The sequence below is a fragment of the Rhinichthys klamathensis genome, unplaced genomic scaffold (assembly GCF_029890125.1).
Source record: "Rhinichthys klamathensis goyatoka isolate OS25496 unplaced genomic scaffold, OSU_Roscu_1.1 h1tg000313l_1, whole genome shotgun sequence".
NCBI lineage: Eukaryota > Metazoa > Chordata > Actinopteri > Cypriniformes > Leuciscidae > Rhinichthys > Rhinichthys klamathensis.
This window is the reverse complement of record NW_026606831.1, coordinates 822501-849790: the sequence shown is the minus strand read 5'-3', so window position 1 is coordinate 849790 and position 27290 is coordinate 822501. Positions and strand designations below refer to the sequence as shown.

At 46.7% G+C, this 27290-nt stretch overlaps 34 non-coding genes across 34 annotated transcripts; all 34 read right to left on the bottom strand.

The window, feature by feature from the left end:
- Positions 1-4057: 4057 nt before the first annotated feature.
- On the bottom strand, positions 4058-4139 carry trnas-aga (transfer RNA serine (anticodon AGA)). Its single transcript has one exon. It is a non-coding gene; the product is annotated as a tRNA-Ser (tRNA).
- Positions 4140-4265: 126 nt separating this feature from the next.
- Positions 4266-4338, bottom strand: trnak-uuu (transfer RNA lysine (anticodon UUU)). The gene has a single exon. It is a non-coding gene; the product is annotated as a tRNA-Lys (tRNA).
- Positions 4339-4988: 650 nt separating this feature from the next.
- Positions 4989-5060, bottom strand: trnah-gug (transfer RNA histidin (anticodon GUG)). The gene has a single exon. It is a non-coding gene; the product is annotated as a tRNA-His (tRNA).
- Positions 5061-5241: 181 nt separating this feature from the next.
- On the bottom strand, positions 5242-5322 carry trnas-aga (transfer RNA serine (anticodon AGA)). Its single transcript has one exon. It is a non-coding gene; the product is annotated as a tRNA-Ser (tRNA).
- Positions 5323-5448: 126 nt separating this feature from the next.
- trnak-uuu (transfer RNA lysine (anticodon UUU)) lies at positions 5449-5521 on the bottom strand. Its single transcript has one exon. It is a non-coding gene; the product is annotated as a tRNA-Lys (tRNA).
- Positions 5522-6168: 647 nt separating this feature from the next.
- trnah-gug (transfer RNA histidin (anticodon GUG)) lies at positions 6169-6240 on the bottom strand. Its single transcript has one exon. It is a non-coding gene; the product is annotated as a tRNA-His (tRNA).
- A 181-nt stretch (positions 6241-6421) lies between these two features.
- trnas-aga (transfer RNA serine (anticodon AGA)) lies at positions 6422-6503 on the bottom strand. Its single transcript has one exon. It is a non-coding gene; the product is annotated as a tRNA-Ser (tRNA).
- A 126-nt stretch (positions 6504-6629) lies between these two features.
- Positions 6630-6702, bottom strand: trnak-uuu (transfer RNA lysine (anticodon UUU)). The gene has a single exon. It is a non-coding gene; the product is annotated as a tRNA-Lys (tRNA).
- Positions 6703-7608: 906 nt separating this feature from the next.
- On the bottom strand, positions 7609-7690 carry trnas-aga (transfer RNA serine (anticodon AGA)). The gene has a single exon. It is a non-coding gene; the product is annotated as a tRNA-Ser (tRNA).
- A 126-nt stretch (positions 7691-7816) lies between these two features.
- On the bottom strand, positions 7817-7889 carry trnak-uuu (transfer RNA lysine (anticodon UUU)). The gene has a single exon. It is a non-coding gene; the product is annotated as a tRNA-Lys (tRNA).
- Positions 7890-8795: 906 nt separating this feature from the next.
- trnas-aga (transfer RNA serine (anticodon AGA)) lies at positions 8796-8877 on the bottom strand. Its single transcript has one exon. It is a non-coding gene; the product is annotated as a tRNA-Ser (tRNA).
- A 126-nt stretch (positions 8878-9003) lies between these two features.
- trnak-uuu (transfer RNA lysine (anticodon UUU)) lies at positions 9004-9076 on the bottom strand. The gene has a single exon. It is a non-coding gene; the product is annotated as a tRNA-Lys (tRNA).
- Positions 9077-9982: 906 nt separating this feature from the next.
- On the bottom strand, positions 9983-10064 carry trnas-aga (transfer RNA serine (anticodon AGA)). Its single transcript has one exon. It is a non-coding gene; the product is annotated as a tRNA-Ser (tRNA).
- Positions 10065-10179: 115 nt separating this feature from the next.
- trnak-uuu (transfer RNA lysine (anticodon UUU)) lies at positions 10180-10252 on the bottom strand. The gene has a single exon. It is a non-coding gene; the product is annotated as a tRNA-Lys (tRNA).
- A 906-nt stretch (positions 10253-11158) lies between these two features.
- trnas-aga (transfer RNA serine (anticodon AGA)) lies at positions 11159-11240 on the bottom strand. The gene has a single exon. It is a non-coding gene; the product is annotated as a tRNA-Ser (tRNA).
- Positions 11241-11366: 126 nt separating this feature from the next.
- On the bottom strand, positions 11367-11439 carry trnak-uuu (transfer RNA lysine (anticodon UUU)). The gene has a single exon. It is a non-coding gene; the product is annotated as a tRNA-Lys (tRNA).
- Positions 11440-13273: 1834 nt separating this feature from the next.
- Positions 13274-13345, bottom strand: trnah-gug (transfer RNA histidin (anticodon GUG)). Its single transcript has one exon. It is a non-coding gene; the product is annotated as a tRNA-His (tRNA).
- A 389-nt stretch (positions 13346-13734) lies between these two features.
- On the bottom strand, positions 13735-13807 carry trnak-uuu (transfer RNA lysine (anticodon UUU)). The gene has a single exon. It is a non-coding gene; the product is annotated as a tRNA-Lys (tRNA).
- Positions 13808-14908: 1101 nt separating this feature from the next.
- trnak-uuu (transfer RNA lysine (anticodon UUU)) lies at positions 14909-14981 on the bottom strand. The gene has a single exon. It is a non-coding gene; the product is annotated as a tRNA-Lys (tRNA).
- A 2090-nt stretch (positions 14982-17071) lies between these two features.
- On the bottom strand, positions 17072-17153 carry trnas-aga (transfer RNA serine (anticodon AGA)). The gene has a single exon. It is a non-coding gene; the product is annotated as a tRNA-Ser (tRNA).
- Positions 17154-17279: 126 nt separating this feature from the next.
- trnak-uuu (transfer RNA lysine (anticodon UUU)) lies at positions 17280-17352 on the bottom strand. The gene has a single exon. It is a non-coding gene; the product is annotated as a tRNA-Lys (tRNA).
- Positions 17353-20492: 3140 nt separating this feature from the next.
- Positions 20493-20574, bottom strand: trnas-aga (transfer RNA serine (anticodon AGA)). Its single transcript has one exon. It is a non-coding gene; the product is annotated as a tRNA-Ser (tRNA).
- A 126-nt stretch (positions 20575-20700) lies between these two features.
- On the bottom strand, positions 20701-20773 carry trnak-uuu (transfer RNA lysine (anticodon UUU)). Its single transcript has one exon. It is a non-coding gene; the product is annotated as a tRNA-Lys (tRNA).
- A 651-nt stretch (positions 20774-21424) lies between these two features.
- trnah-gug (transfer RNA histidin (anticodon GUG)) lies at positions 21425-21496 on the bottom strand. Its single transcript has one exon. It is a non-coding gene; the product is annotated as a tRNA-His (tRNA).
- Positions 21497-21677: 181 nt separating this feature from the next.
- trnas-aga (transfer RNA serine (anticodon AGA)) lies at positions 21678-21758 on the bottom strand. The gene has a single exon. It is a non-coding gene; the product is annotated as a tRNA-Ser (tRNA).
- Positions 21759-21884: 126 nt separating this feature from the next.
- Positions 21885-21957, bottom strand: trnak-uuu (transfer RNA lysine (anticodon UUU)). The gene has a single exon. It is a non-coding gene; the product is annotated as a tRNA-Lys (tRNA).
- A 647-nt stretch (positions 21958-22604) lies between these two features.
- trnah-gug (transfer RNA histidin (anticodon GUG)) lies at positions 22605-22676 on the bottom strand. Its single transcript has one exon. It is a non-coding gene; the product is annotated as a tRNA-His (tRNA).
- Positions 22677-22857: 181 nt separating this feature from the next.
- On the bottom strand, positions 22858-22939 carry trnas-aga (transfer RNA serine (anticodon AGA)). The gene has a single exon. It is a non-coding gene; the product is annotated as a tRNA-Ser (tRNA).
- Positions 22940-23065: 126 nt separating this feature from the next.
- Positions 23066-23138, bottom strand: trnak-uuu (transfer RNA lysine (anticodon UUU)). The gene has a single exon. It is a non-coding gene; the product is annotated as a tRNA-Lys (tRNA).
- A 905-nt stretch (positions 23139-24043) lies between these two features.
- trnas-aga (transfer RNA serine (anticodon AGA)) lies at positions 24044-24125 on the bottom strand. Its single transcript has one exon. It is a non-coding gene; the product is annotated as a tRNA-Ser (tRNA).
- A 126-nt stretch (positions 24126-24251) lies between these two features.
- On the bottom strand, positions 24252-24324 carry trnak-uuu (transfer RNA lysine (anticodon UUU)). The gene has a single exon. It is a non-coding gene; the product is annotated as a tRNA-Lys (tRNA).
- Positions 24325-25230: 906 nt separating this feature from the next.
- On the bottom strand, positions 25231-25312 carry trnas-aga (transfer RNA serine (anticodon AGA)). The gene has a single exon. It is a non-coding gene; the product is annotated as a tRNA-Ser (tRNA).
- Positions 25313-25438: 126 nt separating this feature from the next.
- On the bottom strand, positions 25439-25511 carry trnak-uuu (transfer RNA lysine (anticodon UUU)). Its single transcript has one exon. It is a non-coding gene; the product is annotated as a tRNA-Lys (tRNA).
- Positions 25512-26417: 906 nt separating this feature from the next.
- On the bottom strand, positions 26418-26499 carry trnas-aga (transfer RNA serine (anticodon AGA)). Its single transcript has one exon. It is a non-coding gene; the product is annotated as a tRNA-Ser (tRNA).
- Between the last annotated feature and the right edge of the window lie 791 nt (positions 26500-27290).

Sequence of the window (27290 nt, the reverse complement as noted above, 5' to 3'; positions counted from 1 at the left end):
ATGCTGTGGACTTGCCGCGCTCTTTTCGTTATTGTAAACTTGCTTCAAAGGCGCAGTTGTTTGGAGCAAATAGCAAGTCCACTGCACTCTAGGTAACTGCCAGCGAGTGTACTGACACCTAGCGATTAGAAAGTATACCAGCACCATATTCTCTCTGAAGCAAGATTCTTCCAAACTAAATGGGACCGTTTGGTTTTCAGTCTTTTCTCTGAGGGTTCAAACCTGAGAGCTCGTGCTCTCAAAGAAGGTCCCAGTGGCAATTCACTCAAACATCCAGAGCACGTCAAGGACGCACCGTGCAACAACAAAAAAAAGTGGTCTGACGGACGGGGTGAGGAGAGGTGGTAACGTGGAGCTCAATTTCAAAGGCACCCAGAAAAACTTGCCGTGACCCGGATTCGAACCGGGATTGCTGCAGCCACAACGCAGAGTACTAACCACTATACGATCACGGCGAGCTACCGGTCTCCCCGACGTGTGGCTGAGTACAAAAGGGCCCTTGTCATCTTTAGCTTGCAGACAAAACTATTCCTTGCCAACATAACTCTTTTCAAGGGTAATATTGTCACAGTGACTTTTTTTCTTTTCCTAAAGTTTTAGCAAGGTTTCAACCTAAAGCAGGCGCATGCTGTCAAACGTAGTCGGCAGGATTTGGAACCTGCGCGGGGATACCCCAATGGATTTCTAGTCCATCGCCTTAACCACTCGGCCACGACTACAAGCTGGCTGAAGGGGGCTTGTCCTTTCGCTTGGTGCCTTGCAGCGTCGCTGCCCGAGGACAGTGCAGGTGCAGTGCACGAACTCAACAGCAAGCGTTGCGCTCCTCAAAAAAAAGAGGCTCGATCACCCAGACAGGGACTTGAACCCTGGACCCTCAGATTAAAAGTCTGATGCTCTACCGACTGAGCTATCCGGGCTCTTGCCCAAGATGCGTGCGTGTTGCGTGGGAACCCACATCAAAATGAATCGTATCGGCTGAAAGAAAAAAAAAAGATTCTCCCATGCATCGCATTCAATTCTTCGACGATTAAGAACGGCCGTCCAAACGTCTGCTATGTCAAAATATACTTGCGCATTAGTGGGAATGCAGCCTATTAGACGGCTAATAATAATCAACCGACGATAATGCTAGGAAAAAGAACAACATCTCACTGCTTCTTGTCTGGAAAGCATCTTTACATGCTTTAATGCTGTGGACTTGCCGCGCTCTTTTCGTTATTGTAAACTTGCTTCAAAGGCGCAGTTGTTTGGAGCAAATAGCAAGTCCACTGCACTCTAGGTAACTGCCAGCGAGTGTACTGACACCTAGCGATTAGAAAGTATACCAGCACCATATTCTCTCTGAAGCAAGATTCTTCCAAACTAAATGGGAGAGTTTGGTTTTCAGTCTTTTCTCTGAGGGTTCAAACCTGAGAGCTCGTGCTCTCAAAGAAGGTCCCAGTGGCAATTCACTCAAACATCCAGAGCACGTCAAGGACGCACCGTGCAACAACAAAAAAAGTGGTCTGACGGACGGGGTGAGGAAGTGACGTGGAGCTCAATTTCAAAGGCACCCAGAACAACTTGCCGTGACCCGGATTCGAACCGGGGTTGCTGCGGCCACAACGCAGAGTACTAACCACTGTGACGGGTCTCCGGTTGTTCCCGCCGTGTCGACCGGTGGGTGTGACTGGGAGACTCATCAAGAGAATGATGTACACCTGTGTAGGATCATCAAGTGATATACACCTGTATATAAGCTTAGGCTTTGAGAATGTGGAGGAGCTTCGAGATCTTCAGAGCTGCAAGACTCTTGTGAGAGCTTTTGCTCCTGTACCTTTTTGTGTTGGGTTTGTTTTGTTTTCCTTTCCTTTCCTTTCCTTTATAGTGTATAAAAACCCGCTGCAAGTAACTGTATGAAGATTAGGGATGAGTTTAGGTAGGTTTAAATCTTAGTTAGAGGGAATTGCTTATTCCAACTTCTGTCTTTAAGCTTGTTTTGTTTTTCTGGAATTTGGTAGCCATACATTTTTCATAATGTCCTCAAACGTTGAGGAATTTGTTAGCGCACCGTCTGAGAGCTTGTTAAATGACTTAACCAAGGATCAATTATTAGAACTTGCAGAATACTACAAAATTAATCTGATGAGTCAAGATAAACGTCTAAAAGATCAGATTAAAACCTTGGTAAAGACAGAGTTAGTTGAACGTGGCATTTTAGAGACTCAATCTTCAGAAGATACGTTAACTTTTGTCGATGCGACATCAACACAGTCTCATTTAACATTTGAACAACAAAGGCAATTATTGATAATTCAAGTAGAGATGAAAGAAAAGCAGTTAGAAGCGCAAAATCACATTGAAATCTCTAAAGTCCAATTGCAGCAACAACAACTTGAACTTGAACGTTATCGTTTGGATTTAATAAGAGAAGGTAAACTTTCTGTTACTGGAGAATCAGTACGTGATTCAAGTTCGTACAAGTTTGATACGGTAAGAAATATGAGATTGATTCCTAAATTTGATGAGAGAGAGGTTGAGCGTTTCTTTTTATTGTTTGAACGCGTTGCGGACGCACAACGTTGGCCAGATGAAGAGCGAACGCTTATGTTGCAGTCTGTATTTACAGGCAAAGCTCAAGAAGCGTATTCTTCCCTTAGTGTAGAGGATGCTTCTGATTATCAAGCTGTAAAATCAGCAGTGTTGAGGGCTTATGAACTAGTTCCAGAGGCCTATAGACAAAAGTTTAGGTTCTGGAAGAAGAGTGAAAAACAGACGTATGTTGACTTTGTACACGATATTTCAGTCTATTTTAATCGTTGGTGTGTAGCTTCTGATGTAAAAACACTTGACGATTTAAAAGAATTAATGGTACTTGAACAATTCAAGAGTTCCATTTCAGATCGCATTGCAACTTACATTAGTGAGCATAAACCTGACACTGCGTATGAGGCGGCCGTCATGGCTGATGAATTCTCGTTGTCTCATAAAACTGTTTTTGGTTACAGATCGGGTGGAGAAAATTTAAAAAAAGAGCCGTGGCGAAGTTCTAGCAAATTTACCAGGTTTGTGCATGATTTATCCAGCAGACAGTTGCATGGCTCTGTTGAAGAGAAAGACAGAGCAAATATGTGTAATTATTGTCATGAGTTTGGTCACTGGAAGAATGAATGTCTCTTATTGAAAGCAAAAGCTGACAATTCTAAAGTGAAATCTAATTCTTGGTCTCCTGTAAAGTCTGTGGCTTTGGCTGTGACTACTTCGACAGTGAATAATGTGCAGAAAATTTGCTCGCCATGTGGTTCAGCATTTACTCCTTTTGTTACAGAAGGTTCTGTTAGGTTGGTAGATTCCACAAAAGTCGTACCAGTAAAGGTTCTACGTGATACAGGATCATCAGAAACCTTTGTGTTAGAGTCTGCGCTGCCTTTTTCACCTGATTCTTACACTGGAAGTAATGTGCTGATTAAGGGCATTGGCTTGAATGTTATGTCTGTTCCACTGCATAAAGTTATTTTGCAATCTGTATTGGTCCAGGGAGAAGTGGAGGTGGCTGTTCGTTCCTGCTTGCCTGTGGAAGGAATACAGGTAATTCTGGGGAATGACTTGGCTGGTGATCGTGTCTGGCGGAATGATTCACCACATCTAGTGGTAACACCATGCCCGATGATCTTGAAACCAGATGGTGGTGAGAATTTGACCTGTTCAAGTGTGTTACCCACTTGTGTGATAACACGATCTATGAGTAAAACACAAGCTGAGGTAAAACATGAATCTAAGAAGGTGGTGAAGGAAACTCTAGAAGTTCCTTCAGTTTTATCAGTGTCACGTGATGAACTGGTTGAAAAACAAAAAACTGACTCAACTCTTGTTGAATTATTTGACCGGGTTGTATCATATGACTCAATTGAGAATCTTTCATCTGGGTATTACCTAGATGAAGGATTGCTAGTTCGAAAATGGGTGCCACAGGTGCCACAACATAACTCTTTTCAAGGGTAATATTGTCACAGTGACTTTTTTTCTTTTCCTAAAGTTTTAGCAAGGTTTCAACCTAAAGCAGGCGCATGCTGTCAAACGTAGTCGGCAGGATTCGAACCTGCGCGGGGATACCCCAATGGATTTCTAGTCCATCGCCTTAACCACTCGGCCACGACTACAAGCTGGCTGAAGGGGGCTTGTCATTTCGCTTGGTGCCTTGCAGCGTCGCTGCCCGAGGCCAGTGCAGGTGCAGTGCACGAACTCAACAGCAAAACGTAGCCCTCCTCAAAAAAAAGAGGCTCGATCGCCCGAACAGGGACTTGAACCCTGGACCCTCAGATTAAAAGTCTGATGCTCTACCGACTGAGCTATCCGGGCTCTTGCCCGAGATGCGTGCGTGTTGCGTGGGAACCGACATCAAAATGAATCTTATCGGCTGAAAGAAAAAAAAAGATTCTCCCATGCATCGCATTCAATTCTTCGACGATTAAGAACGGCCGTCCAAACGTCTGCTATGTCAAAATATACTTGCGCATTAGTGGGAATGCAGCCTATTAGACGGCTAATAATAATCAACCGACGATAATGCTAGGAAAAAGAACAACATCTCACTGCTTCTTGTCTGGAAAGCATCTTTACATGCTTTACTGCTGTGGACTTGCCGCGCTCTTTTCGTTATTGTAAACTTGCTTCAAAGGCGCAGTTGTTTGGAGCAAATAGCAAGTCCACTGCACTCTAGGTAACTGCCAGCGAGTGTACTGACACCTAGCGATTAGAAAGTATACCAGCACCATATTCTCTCTGAAGCAAGATTCTTCCAAACTAAATGGGAGCGTTTGGTTTTCAGTCTTTTCTCTGAGGGTTCAAACCTGAGAGCTCGTGCTCTCAAGAAGGTCCCAGTGGCAATTCACTCAAACATCCAGAGCATGTCAAGGACGCACCGTGCAACAAAAAAAAAAGTGGTCTGACGGACGGGGTGAGGAGAGGTGGTAACGTGGAGCTCAATTTCAAAGGCACCCAGAACAACTTGCCGTGACCCGGATTCGAACCGGGGTTGCTGCAGCCACAACGCAGAGTACTAACCACTATACGATCACGGCGAGCTACCGGTCTCCCCGACATGTGGCTGAGTACAAAAGGGCCCTTGTCATCTTTAGCTTGCAGACAAAACTATTCCTTGCCAACATAACTCTTTTCAAGGGTAATATTGTCACAGTGACTTTTTTTCTTTTCCTAAAGTTTTAGCAAGGTGTCAACCTAAAGCAGGCGCATGCTGTCAAACGTAGTCGGCAGGATTCGAACCTGCGCGGGATTCCCCAATGGATTTCTAGTCCATCGCCTTAACCACTCGGCCACGACTACAAGCTGGCTGAAGGGGGCTTGTCATTTCGCTTGGTGCCTTGCAGCGTCGCTGCCCGAGGCCAGTGCAGGTGCAGTGCACGAACTCAACAGCAAAACGTAGCCCTCCTCAAAAAAAAGAGGCTCGATCGCCCGAACAGGGACTTGAACCCTGGACCCTCAGATTAAAAGTCTGATGCTCTACCGACTGAGCTATCCGGGCTCTTGCCCTAGATGCGTGCGTGTTGCGTGGGAACCCACATCAAAATGAATCGTATCGGCTGAAAGAAAAAAAAAAGATTCTCCCATGCATCGCATTCAATTCTTCGACGATTAAGAACGGCCGTCCAAACGTCTGCTATGTCAAAATATACTTGCGCATTAGTGGGAATGCAGCCTATTAGACGGCTAATAATAATCAACCGACGATAATGCTAGGAAAAAGAACAACATCTCACTGCTTCTTGTCTGGAAAGCATCTTTACATGCTTTAATGCTGTGGACTTGCCGCGCTCTTTTCGTTATTGTAAACTTGCTTCAAAGGCGCAGTTGTTTGGAGCAAATAGCAAGTCCACTGCACTCTAGGTAACTGCCAGCGAGTGTACTGACACCTAGCGATTAGAAAGTATACCAGCACCATATTCTCTCTGAAGCAAGATTCTTCCAAACTAAATGGGAGCGTTTGGTTTTCAGTCTTTTCTCTGAGGGTTCAAACCTGAGAGCTCGTGCTCTCAAAGAAGGTCCCAGTGGCAATTCACTCAAACATCCAGAGCACGTCAAGGACGCACCGTGCAACAACAAAAAAAGTTGTCTGACGGACGGGGTGAGGAGGTAACGTGGAGCTCAATTTCAAAGGCACCCAGAACAACTTGCCGTGACCCGGATTCGAACCGGGGTTGCTGCGGCCACAACGCAGAGTACTAACCACTATACGATCACGGCGAGCTACCGGTCTCCCCGACGTGTGGCTGAGTACAAAAGGACCCTTGTCATCTTTAGCTTGCAGACAAAACTATTCCTTGCCAACATAACTCTTTTCAAGGGTAATATTGTCACAGTGACTTTTTTTCTTTTCCTAAAGTTTTAGCAAGGTTTCAACCTAAAGCAGGCGCATGCTGTCAAACGTAGTCGGCAGGATTCGAACCTGCGCGGGGATACCCCAATGGATTTCTAGTCCATCGCCTTAACCACTCGGCCACGACTACAAGCTGGCTGAAGGGGGCTTGTCATTTCGCTTGGTGCCTTGCAGCGTCGCTGCCCGAGGCCAGTGCAGGTGCAGTGCACGAACTCAACAGCAAAACGTAGCCCTCCTCAAAAAAAAGAGGCTCGATCGCCCGAACAGGGACTTGAACCCTGGACCCTCAGATTAAAAGTCTGATGCTCTACCGACTGAGCTATCCGGGCTCTTGCCCGAGATGCGTGCGTGTTGCGTGGGAACCCACATCAAAATGAATCGTATCGGCTGAAAGAAAAAAAAAAGATTCTCCCATGCATCGCATTCAATTCTTCGACGATTAAGAACGGCCGTCCAAACGTCTGCTATGTCAAAATATACTTGCGCATTAGTGGGAATGCAGCCTATTAGACAGCTAATAATAATCAATCGACGATAATGCTAGGAAAAAGAACAACATCTCACTGCTTCTTGTCTGGAAAGCATCTTTACATGCTTTAATGCTGTGGACTTGCCGCGCTCTTTTCGTTATTGTAAACTTGCTTCAAAGGCGCAGTTGTTTGGAGCAAATAGCAAGTCCACTACACTCTAGGTAACAGCCAGCGAGTGTACTGACACCTAGCGATTAGAAAGTATACCAGCACCATATTCTCTCTGAAGCAAGATTCTTCCAAACTAAATGGGAGCGTTTGGTTTTCAGTCTTTTCTCTGAGGGTTCAAACCTGAGAGCTCGTGCTCTCAAAGAAGGTCCCAGTGGCAATTCACTCAAACATCCAGAGCACGTCAAGGACGCACCGTGCAACAACAAAAAAAAGTGGTCTGACGGACAGGGTGAGGAGAGGTGGTAACGTGGAGCTCAATTTCAAAGGCACCCAGAAAAACTTGCCGTGACCCAGATTCGAACCGGGGTTGCTGCGGCCACAACGCAGAGTACTAACCACTATACGATCACGGCGAGCTACCGGTCTCCCCGACGTGTGGCTGAGTACAAAAGGGCCCTTGTCATCTTTAGCTTGCAGACAAAACTATTCCTTGCCAACATAACTCTTTTCAAGGGTAATATTGTCACAGTGACTTTTTTTCTTTTCCTAATGTTTTAGCAAGGTTTCAACCTAAAGCAGGCGCATGCTGTCAAACGTAGTCGGCAGGATTCGAACCTGCGCGGGGATACCCCAATGGATTTCTAGTCCATCGCCTTAACCACTCGGCCACGACTACAAGCTGGCTGAAGGGGGCTTGTCATTTCGCTTGGTGCCTTGCAGCGTCGCTGCCCGAGGCCAGTGCAGGTGCAGTGCACGAACTCAACAGCAAAACGTAGCCCTCCTCAAAAAAAAGAGGCTCGATCGCCCGAACAGGGACTTGAACCCTGGACCCTCAGATTAAAAGTCTGATGCTCTACCGACTGAGCTATCCGGGCTCTTGCCTGAGATGCGTGCGTGTTGCGTGGGAACCCACATCAAAATGAATCGTATCGGCTGAAAGAAAAAAAAAAGATTCTCCCATGCATCGCATTCAATTCTTCGACGATTAAGAACGGCCGTCCAAACGTCTGCTATGTCAAAATATACTTGCGCATTAGTGGGAATGCAGCCTATTAGACGGCTAATAATAATCAACCGACGATAATGCTAGGAAAAAGAACAACATCTCACTGCTTCTTGTCTGGAAAGCATCTTTACATGCTTTAATGCTGTGGACTTGCCGCGCTCTTTTCGTTATTGTAAACTTGCTTCAAAGGCGCAGTTGTTTGGAGCAAATAGCAAGTCCACTGCACTCTAGGTAACTGCCAGCGAGTGTACTGACACCTAGCGATTAGAAAGTATACCAGCACCATATTCTCTCTGAAGCAAGATTCTTCCAAACTAAATGGGAGCGTTTGGTTTTCAGTCTTTTCTCTGAGGGTTCAAACCTGAGAGCTCGTGCTCTCAAAGAAGGTCCCAGTGGCAATTCACTCAAACATCCAGAGCACGTCAAGGACGCACCGTGCAACAACAAAAAAAAGTGGTCTGACGGACGGGGTGAGGAGAGGTGGTAACGTGGAGCTCAATTTCAAAGGCACCCAGAAAAACTTGCCGTGACCCAGATTCGAACCGGGGTTGCTGCGGCCACAACGCAGAGTACTAACCACTATACGATCACGGCGAGCTACCGGTCTCCCCGACGTGTGGCTGAGTACAAAAGGGCCCTTGTCATCTTTAGCTTGCAGACAAAACTATTCCTTGCCAACATAACTCTTTTCAAGGGTAATATTGTCACAGTGACTTTTTTTCTTTTCCTAATGTTTTAGCAAGGTTTCAACCTAAAGCAGGCGCATGCTGTCAAACGTAGTCGGCAGGATTCGAACCTGCGCGGGGATACCCCAATGGATTTCTAGTCCATCGCCTTAACCACTCGGCCACGACTACAAGCTGGCTGAAGGGGGCTTGTCATTTCGCTTGGTGCCTTGCAGCGTCGCTGCCCGAGGCCAGTGCAGGTGCAGTGCACGAACTCAACAGCAAAACGTAGCCCTCCTCAAAAAAAAGAGGCTCGATCGCCCGAACAGGGACTTGAACCCTGGACCCTCAGATTAAAAGTCTGATGCTCTACCGACTGAGCTATCCGGGCTCTTGCCTGAGATGCGTGCGTGTTGCGTGGGAACCCACATCAAAATGAATCGTATCGGCTGAAAGAAAAAAAAAAGATTCTCCCATGCATCGCATTCAATTCTTCGACGATTAAGAACGGCCGTCCAAACGTCTGCTATGTCAAAATATACTTGCGCATTAGTGGGAATGCAGCCTATTAGACGGCTAATAATAATCAACCGACGATAATGCTAGGAAAAAGAACAACATCTCACTGCTTCTTGTCTGGAAAGCATCTTTACATGCTTTAATGCTGTGGACTTGCCGCGCTCTTTTCGTTATTGTAAACTTGCTTCAAAGGCGCAGTTGTTTGGAGCAAATAGCAAGTCCACTGCACTCTAGGTAACTGCCAGCGAGTGTACTGACACCTAGCGATTAGAAAGTATACCAGCACCATATTCTCTCTGAAGCAAGATTCTTCCAAACTAAATGGGAGCGTTTGGTTTTCAGTCTTTTCTCTGAGGGTTCAAACCTGAGAGCTCGTGCTCTCAAAGAAGGTCCCAGTGGCAATTCACTCAAACATCCAGAGCACGTCAAGGACGCACCGTGCAACAAAAAAAAAAAGTGGTCTGACGGACGGGGTGAGGAGAGGTGGTAACGTGGAGCTCAATTTCAAAGGCACCCAGAAAAACTTGCCGTGACCCGGATTCGAACCGGGGTTGCTGCGGCCACAACGAAGAGTACTAACCACTATACGATCACGGCGAGCTACCGGTCTCCCCGACGTGTGGCTGAGTACAAAAGGGCCCTTGTCATCTTTAGCTTGCAGACAAAACTATTCCTTGCCAACATAACTCTTTTCAAGGGTAATATTGTCACAGTGACTTTTTTTCTTTTCCTAAAGTTTTAGCAAGGTTTCAACCTAAAGCAGGCGCATGCTGTCAAACGTAGTCGGCAGGATTCGAACCTGCGCGGGGATACCCCAATGGATTTCTAGTCCATCGCCTTAACCACTCGGCCACGACTACAAGCTGGCTGAAGGGGGCTTGTCATTTCGCTTGGTGCCTTGCAGCGTCGCTGCCCGAGGCCAGTGCAGGTGCAGTGCATGAACTCAACAGCAAAACGTAGCGCTCCTCAAAAAAAAGCCCGAACAGGGACTTGAACCCTGGACCCTCAGATTAAAAGTCTGATGCTCTACCGACTGAGCTATCCGGGCTCTTGCCCGAGATGCGTGCGTGTTGCGTGGGAACCCACATCAAAATGAATCGTATCGGCTGAAAGAAAAAAAAAAGATTCTCCCATGCATCGCATTCAATTCTTCGACGATTAAGAACGGCCGTCCAAACGTCTGCTATGTCAAAATATACTTGCGCATTAGTGGGAATGCAGCCTATTAGACGGCTAATAATAATCAACCGACGATAATGCTAGGAAAAAGAACAACATCTCACTGCTTCTTGTCTGGAAAGCATCTTTACATGCTTTAATGCTGTGGACTTGCCGCGCTCTTTTCGTTATTGTAAACTTGCTTCAAAGGCGCAGTTGTTTGGAGCAAATAGCAAGTCCACTGCACTCTAGGTAACTGCCAGCGAGTGTACTGACACCTAGCGATTAGAAAGTATACCAGCACCATATTCTCTCTGAAGCAAGATTCTTCCAAACTAAATGGGAGCGTTTGGTTTTCAGTCTTTTCTCTGAGGGTTAAAACCTGAGAGCTCGTGCTCTCAAAGAAGGTCCCAGTGGCAATTCACTCAAACATCCAGAGCACGTCAAGGACGCACCGTGCAACAAAAAAAAAAAGTGGTCTGACGGACGGGGTGAGGAGAGGTGGTAACGTGGAGCTCAATTTCAAAGGCACCCAGAACAACTTGCCGTGACCCGGATTCGAACCTGGGTTGCTGCGGCCACAACGCAGAGTACTAACCACTATACGATCACGGCGAGCTACCGGTCTCCCCGACGTGTGGCTGAGTGCAAAAGGGCCCTTGTCATCTTTAGCTTGCAGACAAAACTATTCCTTGCCAACATAACTCTTTTCAAGGGTAATATTGTCACAGTGACTTTTTTTCTTTTCCTAAAGTTTTAGCAAGGTTTCAACCTAAAGCAGGCGCATGCTGTCAAACGTAGTCGGCAGGATTCGAACCTGCGCGGGGATACCCCAATGGATTTCTAGTCCATCGCCTTAACCACTCGGCCACGACTACAAGCTGGCTGAAGGGGGCTTGTCATTTCGCTTGGTGCCTTGCAGCGTCGCTGCCCGAGGCCAGTGCAGGTGCAGTGCACGAACTCAACAGCAAAACGTAGCCCTCCTCAAAAAAAAGAGGCTCGATCGCCCGAACAGGGACTTGAACCCTGGACCCTCAGATTAAAAGTCTGATGCTCTACCGACTGAGCTATCCGGGCTCTTGCCTGAGATGCGTGCGTGTTGCGTGGGAACCCACATCAAAATGAATCGTATCGGCTGAAAGAAAAAAAAAAGATTCTCCCATGCATCGCATTCAATTCTTCGACGATTAAGAACGGCCGTCCAAACGTCTGCTATGTCAAAATATACTTGCGCATTAGTGGGAATGCAGGCTATTAGACGGCTAATAATAATCAACCGACGATAATGCTAGGAAAAAGAACAACATCTCACTGCTTCTTGTCTGGAAAGCATCTTTACATGCTTTAATGCTGTGGACTTGCCGCGCTCTTTTCGTTTTTGTAAACTTGCTTCAAAGGCGCAGTTGTTTGGAGCAAATAGCAAGTCCACTGCACTCTAGGTAACTGCCAGCGAGTGTACTGACACCTAGCGATTAGAAAGTATACCAGCACCATATTCTCTCTGAAGCAAGATTCTTCCAAACTAAATGGGACCGTTTGGTTTTCAGTCTTTTCTCTGAGGGTTCAAACCTGAGAGCTCGTGCTCTCAAAGAAGGTCCCAGTGGCAATTCACTCAAACATCCAGAGCACGTCAAGGACGCACCGTGCAACAACAAAAAAAAGTGGTCTGACGGACGGGGTGAGGAGAGGTGGTAATGTGGAGCTCAATTTCAAAGGCACCCAGAAAAACTTGCCGTGACCCGGATTCGAACCGGGATTGCTGCAGCCACAACGCAGAGTACTAACCACTATACGATCACGGCGAGCTACCGGTCTCCCCGACGTGTGGCTGAGTACAAAAGGGCCCTTGTCATCTTTAGCTTGCAGACAAAACTATTCCTTGCCAACATAACTCTTTTCAAGGGTAATATTGTCACAGTGACTTTTTTTCTTTTCCTAAAGTTTTAGCAAGGTTTCAACCTAAAGCAGGCGCATGCTGTCAAACGTAGTCGGCAGGATTTGGAACCTGCGCGGGGATACCCCAATGGATTTCTAGTCCATCGCCTTAACCACTCGGCCACGACTACAAGCTGGCTGAAGGGGGCTTGTCCTTTCGCTTGGTGCCTTGCAGCGTCGCTGCCCGAGGACAGTGCAGGTGCAGTGCACGAACTCAACAGCAAGCGTTGCGCTCCTCAAAAAAAAGAGGCTCGATCACCCGGACAGGGACTTGAACCCTGGACCCTCAGATTAAAAGTCTGATGCTCTACCGACTGAGCTATCCGGGCTCTTGCCCAAGATGCGTGCGTGTTGCGTGGGAACCCACATCAAAATGAATCGTATCGGCTGAAAGAAAAAAAAAAGATTCTCCCATGCATCGCATTCAATTCTTCGACGATTAAGAACGGCCGTCCAAACGTCTGCTATGTCAAAATATACTTGCGCATTAGTGGGAATGCAGCCTATTAGACGGCTAATAATAATCAACCGACGATAATGCTAGGAAAAAGAACAACATCTCACTGCTTCTTGTCTGGAAAGCATCTTTACATGCTTTAATGCTGTGGACTTGCCGCGCTCTTTTCGTTATTGTAAACTTGCTTCAAAGGCGCAGTTGTTTGGAGCAAATAGCAAGTCCACTGCACTCTAGGTAACTGCCAGCGAGTGTACTGACACCTAGCGATTAGAAAGTATACCAGCACCATATTCTCTCTGAAGCAAGATTCTTCCAAACTAAATGGGAGAGTTTGGTTTTCAGTCTTTTCTCTGAGGGTTCAAACCTGAGATTTCGTGCTCTCAAAGAAGGTCCCAGTGGCAATTCACTCAAACATCCAGAGCACGTCAAGGACGCACCGTGCAACAAAAAAAAAAGTGGTCTGACGGACGGGGTGAGGAAGTGACGTGGAGCTCAATTTCAAAGGCACCCAGAACAACTTGCCGTGACCCGGATTCGAACCGGGGTTGCTGCGGCCACAACGCAGAGTACTAACCACTATACGATCACGGCGAGCTACCGGTCTCCCCGACGTGTGGCTGAGTACAAAAGGGCCCTTGTCATCTTTAGCTTGCAGACAAAACTATTCCTTGCCAACATAACTCTTTTCAAGGGTAATATTGTCACAGTGACTTTTTTTCTTTTCCTAAAGTTTTAGCAAGGTTTCAACCTAAAGCAGGCGCATGCTGTCAAACGTAGTCGGCAGGATTCGAACCTGCGCGTGGATACCCCAATGGATTTCTAGTCCATCGCCTTAACCACTCGGCCACGACTACAAGCTGGCTGAAGGGGGCTTGTCATTTCGCTTGGTGCCTTGCAGCGTCGCTGCCCGAGGCCAGTGCAGGTGCAGTGCACGAACTCAACAGCAAAACGTAGCCCTCCTCAAAAAAAAGAGGCTCGATCGCCCGAACAGGGACTTGAACCCTGGACCCTCAGATTAAAAGTCTGATGCTCTACCGACTGAGCTATCCGGGCTCTTGCCTGAGATGCGTGCGTGTTGCGTGGGAACCCACATCAAAATGAATCGTATCGGCTGAAAGAAAAAAAAAGATTCTCCCATGCATTGCATTCAATTCTTCGACGATTAAGAACGGCCGTCCAAACGTCTGCTATGTCAAAATATACTTGCGCATTAGTGGGAATGCAGCCTATTAGACTGCTAATAATAATCAACCGACGATAATGCTAGGAAAAAGAACAACATCTCACTGCTTCTTGTCTGGAAAGCATCTTTACATGCTTTAATGCTGTGGACTTGCCGCACTCTTTTCGTTATTGTAAACTTGCTTCAAAGGCGCAGTTGTTTGGAGCAAATAGCAAGTCCACTGCACTCTAGGTAACTGCCAGCGAGTGTACTGACACCTAGCGATTAGAAAGTATACCAGCACCATATTCTCTCTGAAGCAAGATTCTTCCAAACTAAATGGGAGCGTTTGGTTTTCAGTCTTTTCTCTGAGGGTTCAAACCTGAGAGCTCGTGCTCTCAAAGAAGGTCCCAGTGGCAATTCACTCAAACATCCAGAGCACGTCAAGGACGCACCGTGCAACAACAAAAAAAAGTGGTCTGACGGACGGGGTGAGGAGAGGTGGTAACGTGGAGCTCAATTTCAAAGGCACCCAGAAAAACTTGCCGTGACCCGGATTCGAACCTGGGTTGCTGCGGCCACAACGCAGAGTACTAACCACTATACGATCACGGCGAGCTACCGGTCTCCCTGACGTGTGGATGAGTACAAAAGGGCCCTTGTCATCTTTAGCTTGCAGACAAAACTATTCCTTGCCAACATAACTCTTTTCAAGGGTAATATTGTCACAGTGACTTTTTTTCTTTTCCTAAAGTTTTAGCAAGGTTTCAACCTAAAGCAGGCGCATGCTGTCAAACGTAGTCCGCGGGTTCGATCCTGCGCGGGGATACCCCAATGGATTTCTAGTCCATCGCCTTAACCACTCGGCCACGACTACAAGCTGGCTGAAGGGGGCTTGTCATTTCGCTTGGTGCCTTGCAGCGTCGCTGCCCGAGGCCAGTGCAGGTGCAGTGCATGAACTCAACAGCAAAACGTAGCGCTCCTCAAAAAAAAGCCCGAACAGGGACTTGAACCCTGGACCCTCAGATTAAAAGTCTGATGCTCTACCGACTGAGCTATCCGGGCTCTTGCCCGAGATGCGTGCGTGTTGCGTGGGAACCCACATCAAAATGAATCGTATCGGCTGAAAGAAAAAAAAAAGATTCTCCCATGCATCGCATTCAATTCTTCGACGATTAAGAACGGCCGTCCAAACGTCTGCTATGTCAAAATATACTTGCGCATTAGTGGGAATGCAGCCTATTAGACGGCTAATAATAATCAACCGACGATAATGCTAGGAAAAAGAACAACATCTCACTGCTTCTTGTCTGGAAAGCATCTTTACATGCTTTAATGCTGTGGACTTGCCGCGCTCTTTTCGTTATTGTAAACTTGCTTCAAAGGCGCAGTTGTTTGGAGCAAATAGCAAGTCCACTGCACTCTAGGTAACTGCCAGCGAGTGTACTGACACCTAGCGATTAGAAAGTATACCAGCACCATATTCTCTCTGAAGCAAGATTCTTCCAAACTAAATGGGAGCGTTTGGTTTTCAGTCTTTTCTCTGAGGGTTCAAACCTGAGAGCTCGTGCTCTCAAAGAAGGTCCCAGTGGCAATTCACTCAAACATCCAGAGCACGTCAAGGACGCACCGTGCAACAAAAAAAAAAAGTGGTCTGACGGACGGGGTGAGGAGAGGTGGTAACGTGGAGCTCAATTTCAAAGGCACCCAGAACAACTTGCCGTGACCCGGATTCGAACCTGGGTTGCTGCGGCCACAACGCAGAGTACTAACCACTATACGATCACGGCGAGCTACCGGTCTCCCCGACGTGTGGCTGAGTGCAAAAGGGCCCTTGTCATCTTTAGCTTGCAGACAAAACTATTCCTTGCCAACATAACTCTTTTCAAGGGTAATATTGTCACAGTGACTTTTTTTCTTTTCCTAAAGTTTTAGCAAGGTTTCAACCTAAAGCAGGCGCATGCTGTCAAACGTAGTCGACATTCGAAACTTGCGCGGGGATACCCCAATGGATTTCTAGTCCATCGCCTTAACCACTCGGCCACGACTACAAGATGGCTGAAGGGGGCTTGTCCTTTCGCTTGGTGCCTTGCAGCGTCGCTGCCCGAGGCCAGTGCAGGTGCAGTGCACGAACTCAACAGCAAGCGTTGCGCTCCTCAAAAAAAAGAGGCTCGATCACCCGGACAGGGACTTGAACCCTGGACCCTCAGATTAAAAGTCTGATGCTCTACCGACTGAGCTATCCGGGCTCTTGCCTGAGATGTGTGCGTGTTGCGTGGGAACCCACATCAAAATGAATCGTATCGGCTGAAAGAAAAAAAAAAGATTCTCCCATGCATCGCATTCAATTCTTCGACGATTAAGAACGGCCGTCCAAACGTCTGCTATGTCAAAATATACTTGCGCATTAGTGGGAATGCAGCCTATTAGACGGCTAATAATAATCAACCGACGATAATGCTAGGAAAAAGAACAACATCTCACTGCTTCTTGTCTGGAAAGCATCTTTACATGCTTTAATGCTGTGGACTTGCCGCGCTCTTTTCGTTATTGTAAACTTGCTTCAAAGGCGCAGTTGTTTGGAGCAAATAGCAAGTCCACTGCACTCTAGGTAACTGCCAGCGAGTGTACTGACACCTAGCGATTAGAAAGTATACCAGCACCATATTCTCTCTGAAGCAAGATTCTTCCAAACTAAATGGGAGCGTTTGGTTTTCAGTCTTTTCTCTGAGGGTTCAAACCTGAGAGCTCGTGCTCTCAAAGAAGGTCCCAGTGGCAATTCACTCAAACATCCAGAGCACGTCAAGGACGCACCGTGCAACAAAAAAAAAAAGTGGTCTGACGGACGGGGTGAGGAGAGGTGGTAACGTGGAGCTCAATTTCAAAGGCACCCAGAACAACTTGCCGTGACCTGGATTCGAACCGGGGTTGTTGCGGCCACAACGCAGAGTACTAACCACTATACGATCACGGCGAGCTACCGGTCTCCCCGACGTGTGGCTGAGTACAAAAGGGCCCTTGTCATCTTTAGCTTGCAGACAAAACTATTCCTTGCCAACATAACTCTTTTCAAGGGTAATATTGTCACAGTGACTTTTTTTCTTTTCCTAAAGTTTTAGCAAGGTTTCAACCTAAAGCAGGCGCATGCTGTCAAACGTAGTCAGCAGGATTCGAACCTGCGCGGGGATACCCCAATGGATTTCTAGTCCATCGCCTTAACCACTCGGCCACGACTACAAGCTGGCTGAAGGGGGCTTGTCATTTCGCTTGGTGCCTTGCAGCGTCGCTGCCCGAGGCCAGTGCAGGTGCAGTGCACGAACTCAACAGCAAAACGTAGCCCTCCTCAAAAAAAAGAGGCTCGATCGCCCGAACAGGGACTTGAACCCTGGACCCTCAGATTAAAAGTCTGATGCTCTACCGACTGAGCTATCCGGGCTCTTTCCTGAGATGCGTGCGTGTTGCGTGGGAACCCACATCAAAATGAATCGTATCGGCTGAAAGAAAAAAAAAAGATTCTCCCATGCATCGCATTCAATTCTTCGACGATTAAGAACGGCCGTCCAAACGTCTGCTATGTCAAAATATACTTGCGCATTAGTGGGAATGCAGCCTATTAGACGGCTAATAATAATCAACCGACGATAATGCTAGGAAAAAGAACAACATCTCACTGCTTCTTGTCTGGAAAGCATCTTTACATGCTTTAATGCTGTGGACTTGCCGCGCTCTTTTCGTTATTGTAAACTTGCTTCAAAGGCGCAGTTGTTTGGAGCAAATAGCAAGTCCACTGCACTCTAGGTAACTGCCAGCGAGTGTACTGACACCTAGCGATTAGAAAGTATACCAGCACCATATTCTCTCTGAAGCAAGATTCTTCCAAACTAAATGGGAGAGTTTGGTTTTCAGTCTTTTCTCTGAGGGTTCAAACCTGAGAGCTCGTGCTCTCAAAGAAGGTCCCAGTGGCAATTCACTCAAACATCCAGAGCACGTCAAGGACGCACCGTGCAACAACAAAAAAAGTGGTCTGACGGACGGGGTGAGGAAGTGACGTGGAGCTCAATTTCAAAGGCACCCAGAACAACTTGCCGTGACCCGGATTCGAACCGGGGTTGCTGCGGCCACAACGCAGAGTACTAACCACTGTGACGGGTCTCCGGTTGTTCCCGCCGTGTCGACCGGTGGGTGTGACTGGGAGACTCATCAAGAGAATGATGTACACCTGTGTAGGATCATCAAGTGATATACACCTGTATATAAGCTTAGGCTTTGAGAATGTGGAGGAGCTTCGAGATCTTCAGAGCTGCAAGACTCTTGTGAGAGCTTTTGCTCCTGTACCTTTTTGTGTTGGGTTTGTTTTGTTTTCCTTTCCTTTCCTTTCCTTTATAGTGTATAAAAACCCGCTGCAAGTAACTGTATGAAGATTAGGGATGAGTTTAGGTAGGTTTAAATCTTAGTTAGAGGGAATTGCTTATTCCAACTTCTGTCTTTAAGCTTGTTTTGTTTTTCTGGAATTTGGTAGCCATACATTTTTCATAATGTCCTCAAACGTTGAGGAATTTGTTAGCGCACCGTCTGAGAGCTTGTTAAATGACTTAACCAAGGATCAATTATTAGAACTTGCAGAATACTACAAAATTAATCTGATGAGTCAAGATAAACGTCTAAAAGATCAGATTAAAACCTTGGTAAAGACAGAGTTAGTTGAACGTGGCATTTTAGAGACTCAATCTTCAGAAGATACGTTAACTTTTGTCGATGCGACATCAACACAGTCTCATTTAACATTTGAACAACAAAGGCAATTATTGATAATTCAAGTAGAGATGAAAGAAAAGCAGTTAGAAGCGCAAAATCACATTGAAATCTCTAAAGTCCAATTGCAGCAACAACAACTTGAACTTGAACGTTATCGTTTGGATTTAATAAGAGAAGGTAAACTTTCTGTTACTGGAGAATCAGTACGTGATTCAAGTTCGTACAAGTTTGATACGGTAAGAAATATGAGATTGATTCCTAAATTTGATGAGAGAGAGGTTGAGCGTTTCTTTTTATTGTTTGAACGTGTTGCGGACGCACAACGTTGGCCAGATGAAGAGCGAACGCTTATGTTGCAGTCTGTATTTACAGGCAAAGCTCAAGAAGCGTATTCTTCCCTTAGTGTAGAGGATGCTTCTGATTATCAAGCTGTAAAATCAGCAGTGTTGAGGGCTTATGAACTAGTTCCAGAGGCCTATAGACAAAAGTTTAGGTCCTGGAAGAAGAGTGAAAAACAGACGTATGTTGACTTTGTACACGATATTTCAGTCTATTTTAATCGTTGGTGTGTAGCTTCTGATGTAAAAACACTTGACGATTTAAAAGAATTAATGGTACTTGAACAATTCAAGAGTTCCATTTCAGATCGCATTGCAACTTACATTAGTGAGCATAAACCTGACACTGCGTATGAGGCGGCCGTCATGGCTGATGAATTCTCGTTGTCTCATAAAACTGTTTTTGGTTACAGATCGGGTGGAGAAAATTTAAAAAAAGAGCCGTGGCGAAGTTCTAGCAAATTTACCAGGTTTGTGCATGATTTATCCAGCAGACAGTTGCATGGCTCTGTTGAAGAGAAAGACAGAGCAAATATGTGTAATTATTGTCATGAGTTTGGTCACTGGAAGAATGAATGTCTCTTATTGAAAGCAAAAGCTGACAATTCTAAAGTGAAATCTAATTCTTGGTCTCCTGTAAAGTCTGTGGCTTTGGCTGTGACTACTTCGACAGTGAATAATGTGCAGAAAATTTGCTCGCCATGTGGTTCAGCATTTACTCCTTTTGTTACAGAAGGTTCTGTTAGGTTGGTAGATTCCACAAAAGTCGTACCAGTAAAGGTTCTACGTGATACAGGATCATCAGAAACCTTTGTGTTAGAGTCTGCGCTGCCTTTTTCACCTGATTCTTACACTGGAAGTAATGTGCTGATTAAGGGCATTGGCTTGAATGTTATGTCTGTTCCACTGCATAAAGTTATTTTGCAATCTGTATTGGTCCAGGGAGAAGTGGAGGTGGCTGTTCGTTCCTGCTTGCCTGTGGAAGGAATACAGGTAATTCTGGGGAATGACTTGGCTGGTGATCGTGTCTGGCGGAATGATTCACCACATCTAGTGGTAACACCATGCCCGATGATCTTGAAACCAGATGGTGGTGAGAATTTGACCTGTTCAAGTGTGTTACCCACTTGTGTGATAACACGATCTATGAGTAAAACACAAGCTGAGGTAAAACATGAATCTAAGAAGGTGGTGAAGGAAACTCTAGAAGTTCCTTCAGTTTTATCAGTGTCACGTGATGAACTGGTTGAAAAACAAAAAACTGACTCAACTCTTGTTGAATTATTTGACCGGGTTGTATCATATGACTCAATTGAGAATCTTTCATCTGGGTATTACCTAGATGAAGGATTGCTAGTTCGAAAATGGGTGCCACAGGTGCCACAACATAACTCTTTTCAAGGGTAATATTGTCACAGTGACTTTTTTTCTTTTCCTAAAGTTTTAGCAAGGTTTCAACCTAAAGCAGGCGCATGCTGTCAAACGTAGTCGGCAGGATTCGAACCTGCGCGGGGATACCCCAATGGATTTCTAGTCCATCGCCTTAACCACTCGGCCACGACTACAAGCTGGCTGAAGGGGGCTTGTCATTTCGCTTGGTGCCTTGCAGCGTCGCTGCCCGAGGCCAGTGCAGGTGCAGTGCACGAACTCAACAGCAAAACGTAGCCCTCCTCAAAAAAAAGAGGCTCGATCGCCCGAACAGGGACTTGAACCCTGGACCCTCAGATTAAAAGTCTGATGCTCTACCGACTGAGCTATCCGGGCTCTTGCCCGAGATGCGTGCGTGTTGCGTGGGAACCGACATCAAAATGAATCTTATCGGCTGAAAGAAAAAAAAAGATTCTCCCATGCATCGCATTCAATTCTTCGACGATTAAGAACGGCCGTCCAAACGTCTGCTATGTCAAAATATACTTGCGCATTAGTGGGAATGCAGCCTATTAGACGGCTAATAATAATCAACCGACGATAATGCTAGGAAAAAGAACAACATCTCACTGCTTCTTGTCTGGAAAGCATCTTTACATGCTTTACTGCTGTGGACTTGCCGCGCTCTTTTCGTTATTGTAAACTTGCTTCAAAGGCGCAGTTGTTTGGAGCAAATAGCAAGTCCACTGCACTCTAGGTAACTGCCAGCGAGTGTACTGACACCTAGCGATTAGAAAGTATACCAGCACCATATTCTCTCTGAAGCAAGATTCTTCCAAACTAAATGGGAGCGTTTGGTTTTCAGTCTTTTCTCTGAGGGTTCAAACCTGAGAGCTCGTGCTCTCAAGAAGGTCCCAGTGGCAATTCACTCAAACATCCAGAGCATGTCAAGGACGCACCGTGCAACAAAAAAAAAAAGTGGTCTGACGGACGGGGTGAGGAGAGGTGGTAACGTGGAGCTCAATTTCAAAGGCACCCAGAACAACTTGCCGTGACCCGGATTCGAACCGGGGTTGCTGCAGCCACAACGCAGAGTACTAACCACTATACGATCACGGCGAGCTACCGGTCTCCCCGACATGTGGCTGAGTACAAAAGGGCCCTTGTCATCTTTAGCTTGCAGACAAAACTATTCCTTGCCAACATAACTCTTTTCAAGGGTAATATTGTCACAGTGACTTTTTTTCTTTTCCTAAAGTTTTAGCAAGGTGTCAACCTAAAGCAGGCGCATGCTGTCAAACGTAGTCGGCAGGATTCGAACCTGCGCGGGATTCCCCAATGGATTTCTAGTCCATCGCCTTAACCACTCGGCCACGACTACAAGCTGGCTGAAGGGGGCTTGTCATTTCGCTTGGTGCCTTGCAGCGTCGCTGCCCGAGGCCAGTGCAGGTGCAGTGCACGAACTCAACAGCAAAACGTAGCCCTCCTCAAAAAAAAGAGGCTCGATCGCCCGAACAGGGACTTGAACCCTGGACCCTCAGATTAAAAGTCTGATGCTCTACCGACTGAGCTATCCGGGCTCTTGCCCTAGATGCGTGCGTGTTGCGTGGGAACCCACATCAAAATGAATCGTATCGGCTGAAAGAAAAAAAAAAGATTCTCCCATGCATCGCATTCAATTCTTCGACGATTAAGAACGGCCGTCCAAACGTCTGCTATGTCAAAATATACTTGCGCATTAGTGGGAATGCAGCCTATTAGACGGCTAATAATAATCAACCGACGATAATGCTAGGAAAAAGAACAACATCTCACTGCTTCTTGTCTGGAAAGCATCTTTACATGCTTTAATGCTGTGGACTTGCCGCGCTCTTTTCGTTATTGTAAACTTGCTTCAAAGGCGCAGTTGTTTGGAGCAAATAGCAAGTCCACTGCACTCTAGGTAACTGCCAGCGAGTGTACTGACACCTAGCGATTAGAAAGTATACCAGCACCATATTCTCTCTGAAGCAAGATTCTTCCAAACTAAATGGGAGCGTTTGGTTTTCAGTCTTTTCTCTGAGGGTTCAAACCTGAGAGCTCGTGCTCTCAAAGAAGGTCCCAGTGGCAATTCACTCAAACATCCAGAGCACGTCAAGGACGCACCGTGCAACAACAAAAAAAGTTGTCTGACGGACGGGGTGAGGAGGTAACGTGGAGCTCAATTTCAAAGGCACCCAGAACAACTTGCCGTGACCCGGATTCGAACCGGGGTTGCTGCGGCCACAACGCAGAGTACTAACCACTATACGATCACGGCGAGCTACCGGTCTCCCCGACGTGTGGCTGAGTACAAAAGGGCCCTTGTCATCTTTAGCTTGCAGACAAAACTATTCCTTGCCAACATAACTCTTTTCAAGGGTAATATTGTCACAGTGACTTTTTTTCTTTTCCTAAAGTTTTAGCAAGGTTTCAACCTAAAGCAGGCGCATGCTGTCAAACGTAGTCGGCAGGATTCGAACCTGCGCGGGGATACCCCAATGGATTTCTAGTCCATCGCCTTAACCACTCGGCCACGACTACAAGCTGGCTGAAGGGGGCTTGTCATTTCGCTTGGTGCCTTGCAGCGTCGCTGCCCGAGGCCAGTGCAGGTGCAGTGCACGAACTCAACAGCAAAACGTAGCCCTCCTCAAAAAAAAGAGGCTCGATCGCCCGAACAGGGACTTGAACCCTGGACCCTCAGATTAAAAGTCTGATGCTCTACCGACTGAGCTATCCGGGCTCTTGCCCGAGATGCGTGCGTGTTGCGTGGGAACCCACATCAAAATGAATCGTATCGGCTGAAAGAAAAAAAAAGATTCTCCCATGCATCGCATTCAATTCTTCGACGATTAAGAACGGCCGTCCAAACGTCTGCTATGTCAAAATATACTTGCGCATTAGTGGGAATGCAGCCTATTAGACAGCTAATAATAATCAATCGACGATAATGCTAGGAAAAAGAACAACATCTCACTGCTTCTTGTCTGGAAAGCATCTTTACATGCTTTAATGCTGTGGACTTGCCGCGCTCTTTTCGTTATTGTAAACTTGCTTCAAAGGCGCAGTTGTTTGGAGCAAATAGCAAGTCCACTGCACTCTAGGTAACAGCCAGCGAGTGTACTGACACCTAGCGATTAGAAAGTATACCAGCACCATATTCTCTCTGAAGCAAGATTCTTCCAAACTAAATGGGAGCGTTTGGTTTTCAGTCTTTTCTCTGAGGGTTCAAACCTGAGAGCTCGTGCTCTCAAAGAAGGTCCCAGTGGCAATTCACTCAAACATCCAGAGCACGTCAAGGACGCACCGTGCAACAACAAAAAAAAGTGGTCTGACGGACAGGGTGAGGAGAGGTGGTAACGTGGAGCTCAATTTCAAAGGCACCCAGAAAAACTTGCCGTGACCCAGATTCGAACCGGGGTTGCTGCGGCCACAACGCAGAGTACTAACCACTATACGATCACGGCGAGCTACCGGTCTCCCCGACGTGTGGCTGAGTACAAAAGGGCCCTTGTCATCTTTAGCTTGCAGACAAAACTATTCCTTGCCAACATAACTCTTTTCAAGGGTAATATTGTCACAGTGACTTTTTTTCTTTTCCTAATGTTTTAGCAAGGTTTCAACCTAAAGCAGGCGCATGCTGTCAAACGTAGTCGGCAGGATTCGAACCTGCGCGGGGATACCCCAATGGATTTCTAGTCCATCGCCTTAACCACTCGGCCACGACTACAAGCTGGCTGAAGGGGGCTTGTCATTTCGCTTGGTGCCTTGCAGCGTCGCTGCCCGAGGCCAGTGCAGGTGCAGTGCACGAACTCAACAGCAAAACGTAGCCCTCCTCAAAAAAAAGAGGCTCGATCGCCCGAACAGGGACTTGAACCCTGGACCCTCAGATTAAAAGTCTGATGCTCTACCGACTGAGCTATCCGGGCTCTTGCCTGAGATGCGTGCGTGTTGCGTGGGAACCCACATCAAAATGAATCGTATCGGCTGAAAGAAAAAAAAAAGATTCTCCCATGCATCGCATTCAATTCTTCGACGATTAAGAACGGCCGTCCAAACGTCTGCTATGTCAAAATATACTTGCGCATTAGTGGGAATGCAGCCTATTAGACGGCTAATAATAATCAACCGACGATAATGCTAGGAAAAAGAACAACATCTCACTGCTTCTTGTCTGGAAAGCATCTTTACATGCTTTAATGCTGTGGACTTGCCGCGCTCTTTTCGTTATTGTAAACTTGCTTCAAAGGCGCAGTTGTTTGGAGCAAATAGCAAGTCCACTGCACTCTAGGTAACTGCCAGCGAGTGTACTGACACCTAGCGATTAGAAAGTATACCAGCACCATATTCTCTCTGAAGCAAGATTCTTCCAAACTAAATGGGAGCGTTTGGTTTTCAGTCTTTTCTCTGAGGGTTCAAACCTGAGAGCTCGTGCTCTCAAAGAAGGTCCCAGTGGCAATTCACTCAAACATCCAGAGCACGTCAAGGACGCACCGTGCAACAACAAAAAAAAGTGGTCTGACGGACGGGGTGAGGAGAGGTGGTAACGTGGAGCTCAATTTCAAAGGCACCCAGAAAAACTTGCCGTGACCCAGATTCGAACCGGGGTTGCTGCGGCCACAACGCAGAGTACTAACCACTATACGATCACGGCGAGCTACCGGTCTCCCCGACGTGTGGCTGAGTACAAAAGGGCCCTTGTCATCTTTAGCTTGCAGACAAAACTATTCCTTGCCAACATAACTCTTTTCAAGGGTAATATTGTCACAGTGACTTTTTTTCTTTTCCTAATGTTTTAGCAAGGTTTCAACCTAAAGCAGGCGCATGCTGTCAAACGTAGTCGGCAGGATTCGAACCTGCGCGGGGATACCCCAATGGATTTCTAGTCCATCGCCTTAACCACTCGGCCACGACTACAAGCTGGCTGAAGGGGGCTTGTCATTTCGCTTGGTGCCTTGCAGCGTCGCTGCCCGAGGCCAGTGCAGGTGCAGTGCACGAACTCAACAGCAAAACGTAGCCCTCCTCAAAAAAAAGAGGCTCGATCGCCCGAACAGGGACTTGAACCCTGGACCCTCAGATTAAAAGTCTGATGCTCTACCGACTGAGCTATCCGGGCTCTTGCCTGAGATGCGTGCGTGTTGCGTGGGAACCCACATCAAAATGAATCGTATCGGCTGAAAGAAAAAAAAAAGATTCTCCCATGCATCGCATTCAATTCTTCGACGATTAAGAACGGCCGTCCAAACGTCTGCTATGTCAAAATATACTTGCGCATTAGTGGGAATGCAGCCTATTAGACGGCTAATAATAATCAACCGACGATAATGCTAGGAAAAAGAACAACATCTCACTGCTTCTTGTCTGGAAAGCATCTTTACATGCTTTAATGCTGTGGACTTGCCGCGCTCTTTTCGTTATTGTAAACTTGCTTCAAAGGCGCAGTTGTTTGGAGCAAATAGCAAGTCCACTGCACTCTAGGTAACTGCCAGCGAGTGTACTGACACCTAGCGATTAGAAAGTATACCAGCACCATATTCTCTCTGAAGCAAGATTCTTCCAAACTAAATGGGAGCGTTTGGTTTTCAGTCTTTTCTCTGAGGGTTCAAACCTGAGAGCTCGTGCTCTCAAAGAAGGTCCCAGTGGCAATTCACTCAAACATCCAGAGCACGTCAAGGACGCACCGTGCAACAAAAAAAAAAAGTGGTCTGACGGACGGGGTGAGGAGAGGTGGTAACGTGGAGCTCAATTTCAAAGGCACCCAGAAAAACTTGCCGTGACCCGGATTCGAACCGGGGTTGCTGCGGCCACAACGAAGAGTACTAACCACTATACGATCACGGCGAGCTACCGGTCTCCCCGACGTGTGGCTGAGTACAAAAGGGCCCTTGTCATCTTTAGCTTGCAGACAAAACTATTCCTTGCCAACATAACTCTTTTCAAGGGTAATATTGTCACAGTGACTTTTTTTCTTTTCCTAAAGTTTTAGCAAGGTTTCAACCTAAAGCAGGCGCATGCTGTCAAACGTAGTCGGCAGGATTCGAACCTGCGCGGGGATACCCCAATGGATTTCTAGTCCATCGCCTTAACCACTCGGCCACGACTACAAGCTGGCTGAAGGGGGCTTGTCATTTCGCTTGGTGCCTTGCAGCGTCGCTGCCCGAGGCCAGTGCAGGTGCAGTGCACGAACTCAACAGCAAAACGTAGCCCTCCTCAAAAAAAAGAGGCTCGATCGCCCGAACAGGGACTTGAACCCTGGACCCTCAGATTAAAAGTCTGATGCTCTACCGACTGAGCTATCCGAGCTCTTGCCCGAGATGCGTGCGTGTTGCGTGGGAACCCACATCAAAATGAATCGTATCGGCTGAAAGAAAAAAAAAAGATTCTCCCATGCATCGCATTCAATTCTTCGACGATTAAGAACGGCCGTCCAAACGTCTGCTATGTCAAAATATACTTGCGCATTAGTGGGAATGCAGCCTATTAGACGGCTAATAATAATCAACCGACGATAATGCTAGGAAAAAGAACAACATCTCACTGCTTCTTGTCTGGAAAGCATCTTTACATGCTTTAATGCTGTGGACTTGCCGCGCTCTTTTCGTTATTGTAAACTTGCTTCAAAGGCGCAGTTGTTTGGAGCAAATAGCAAGTCCACTGCACTCTAGGTAACAGCCAGCGAGTGTACTGACACCTAGCGATTAGAAAGTATACCAGCACCATATTCTCTCTGAAGCAAGATTCTTCCAAACTAAATGGGAGCGTTTGGTTTTCAGTCTTTTCTCTGAGGGTTCAAACCTGAGAGCTCGTGCTCTCAAAGAAGGTCCCAGTGGCAATTCACTCAAACATCCAGAGCACGTCAAGGACGCACCGTGCAACACAAAAAAAAAGTGGTCTG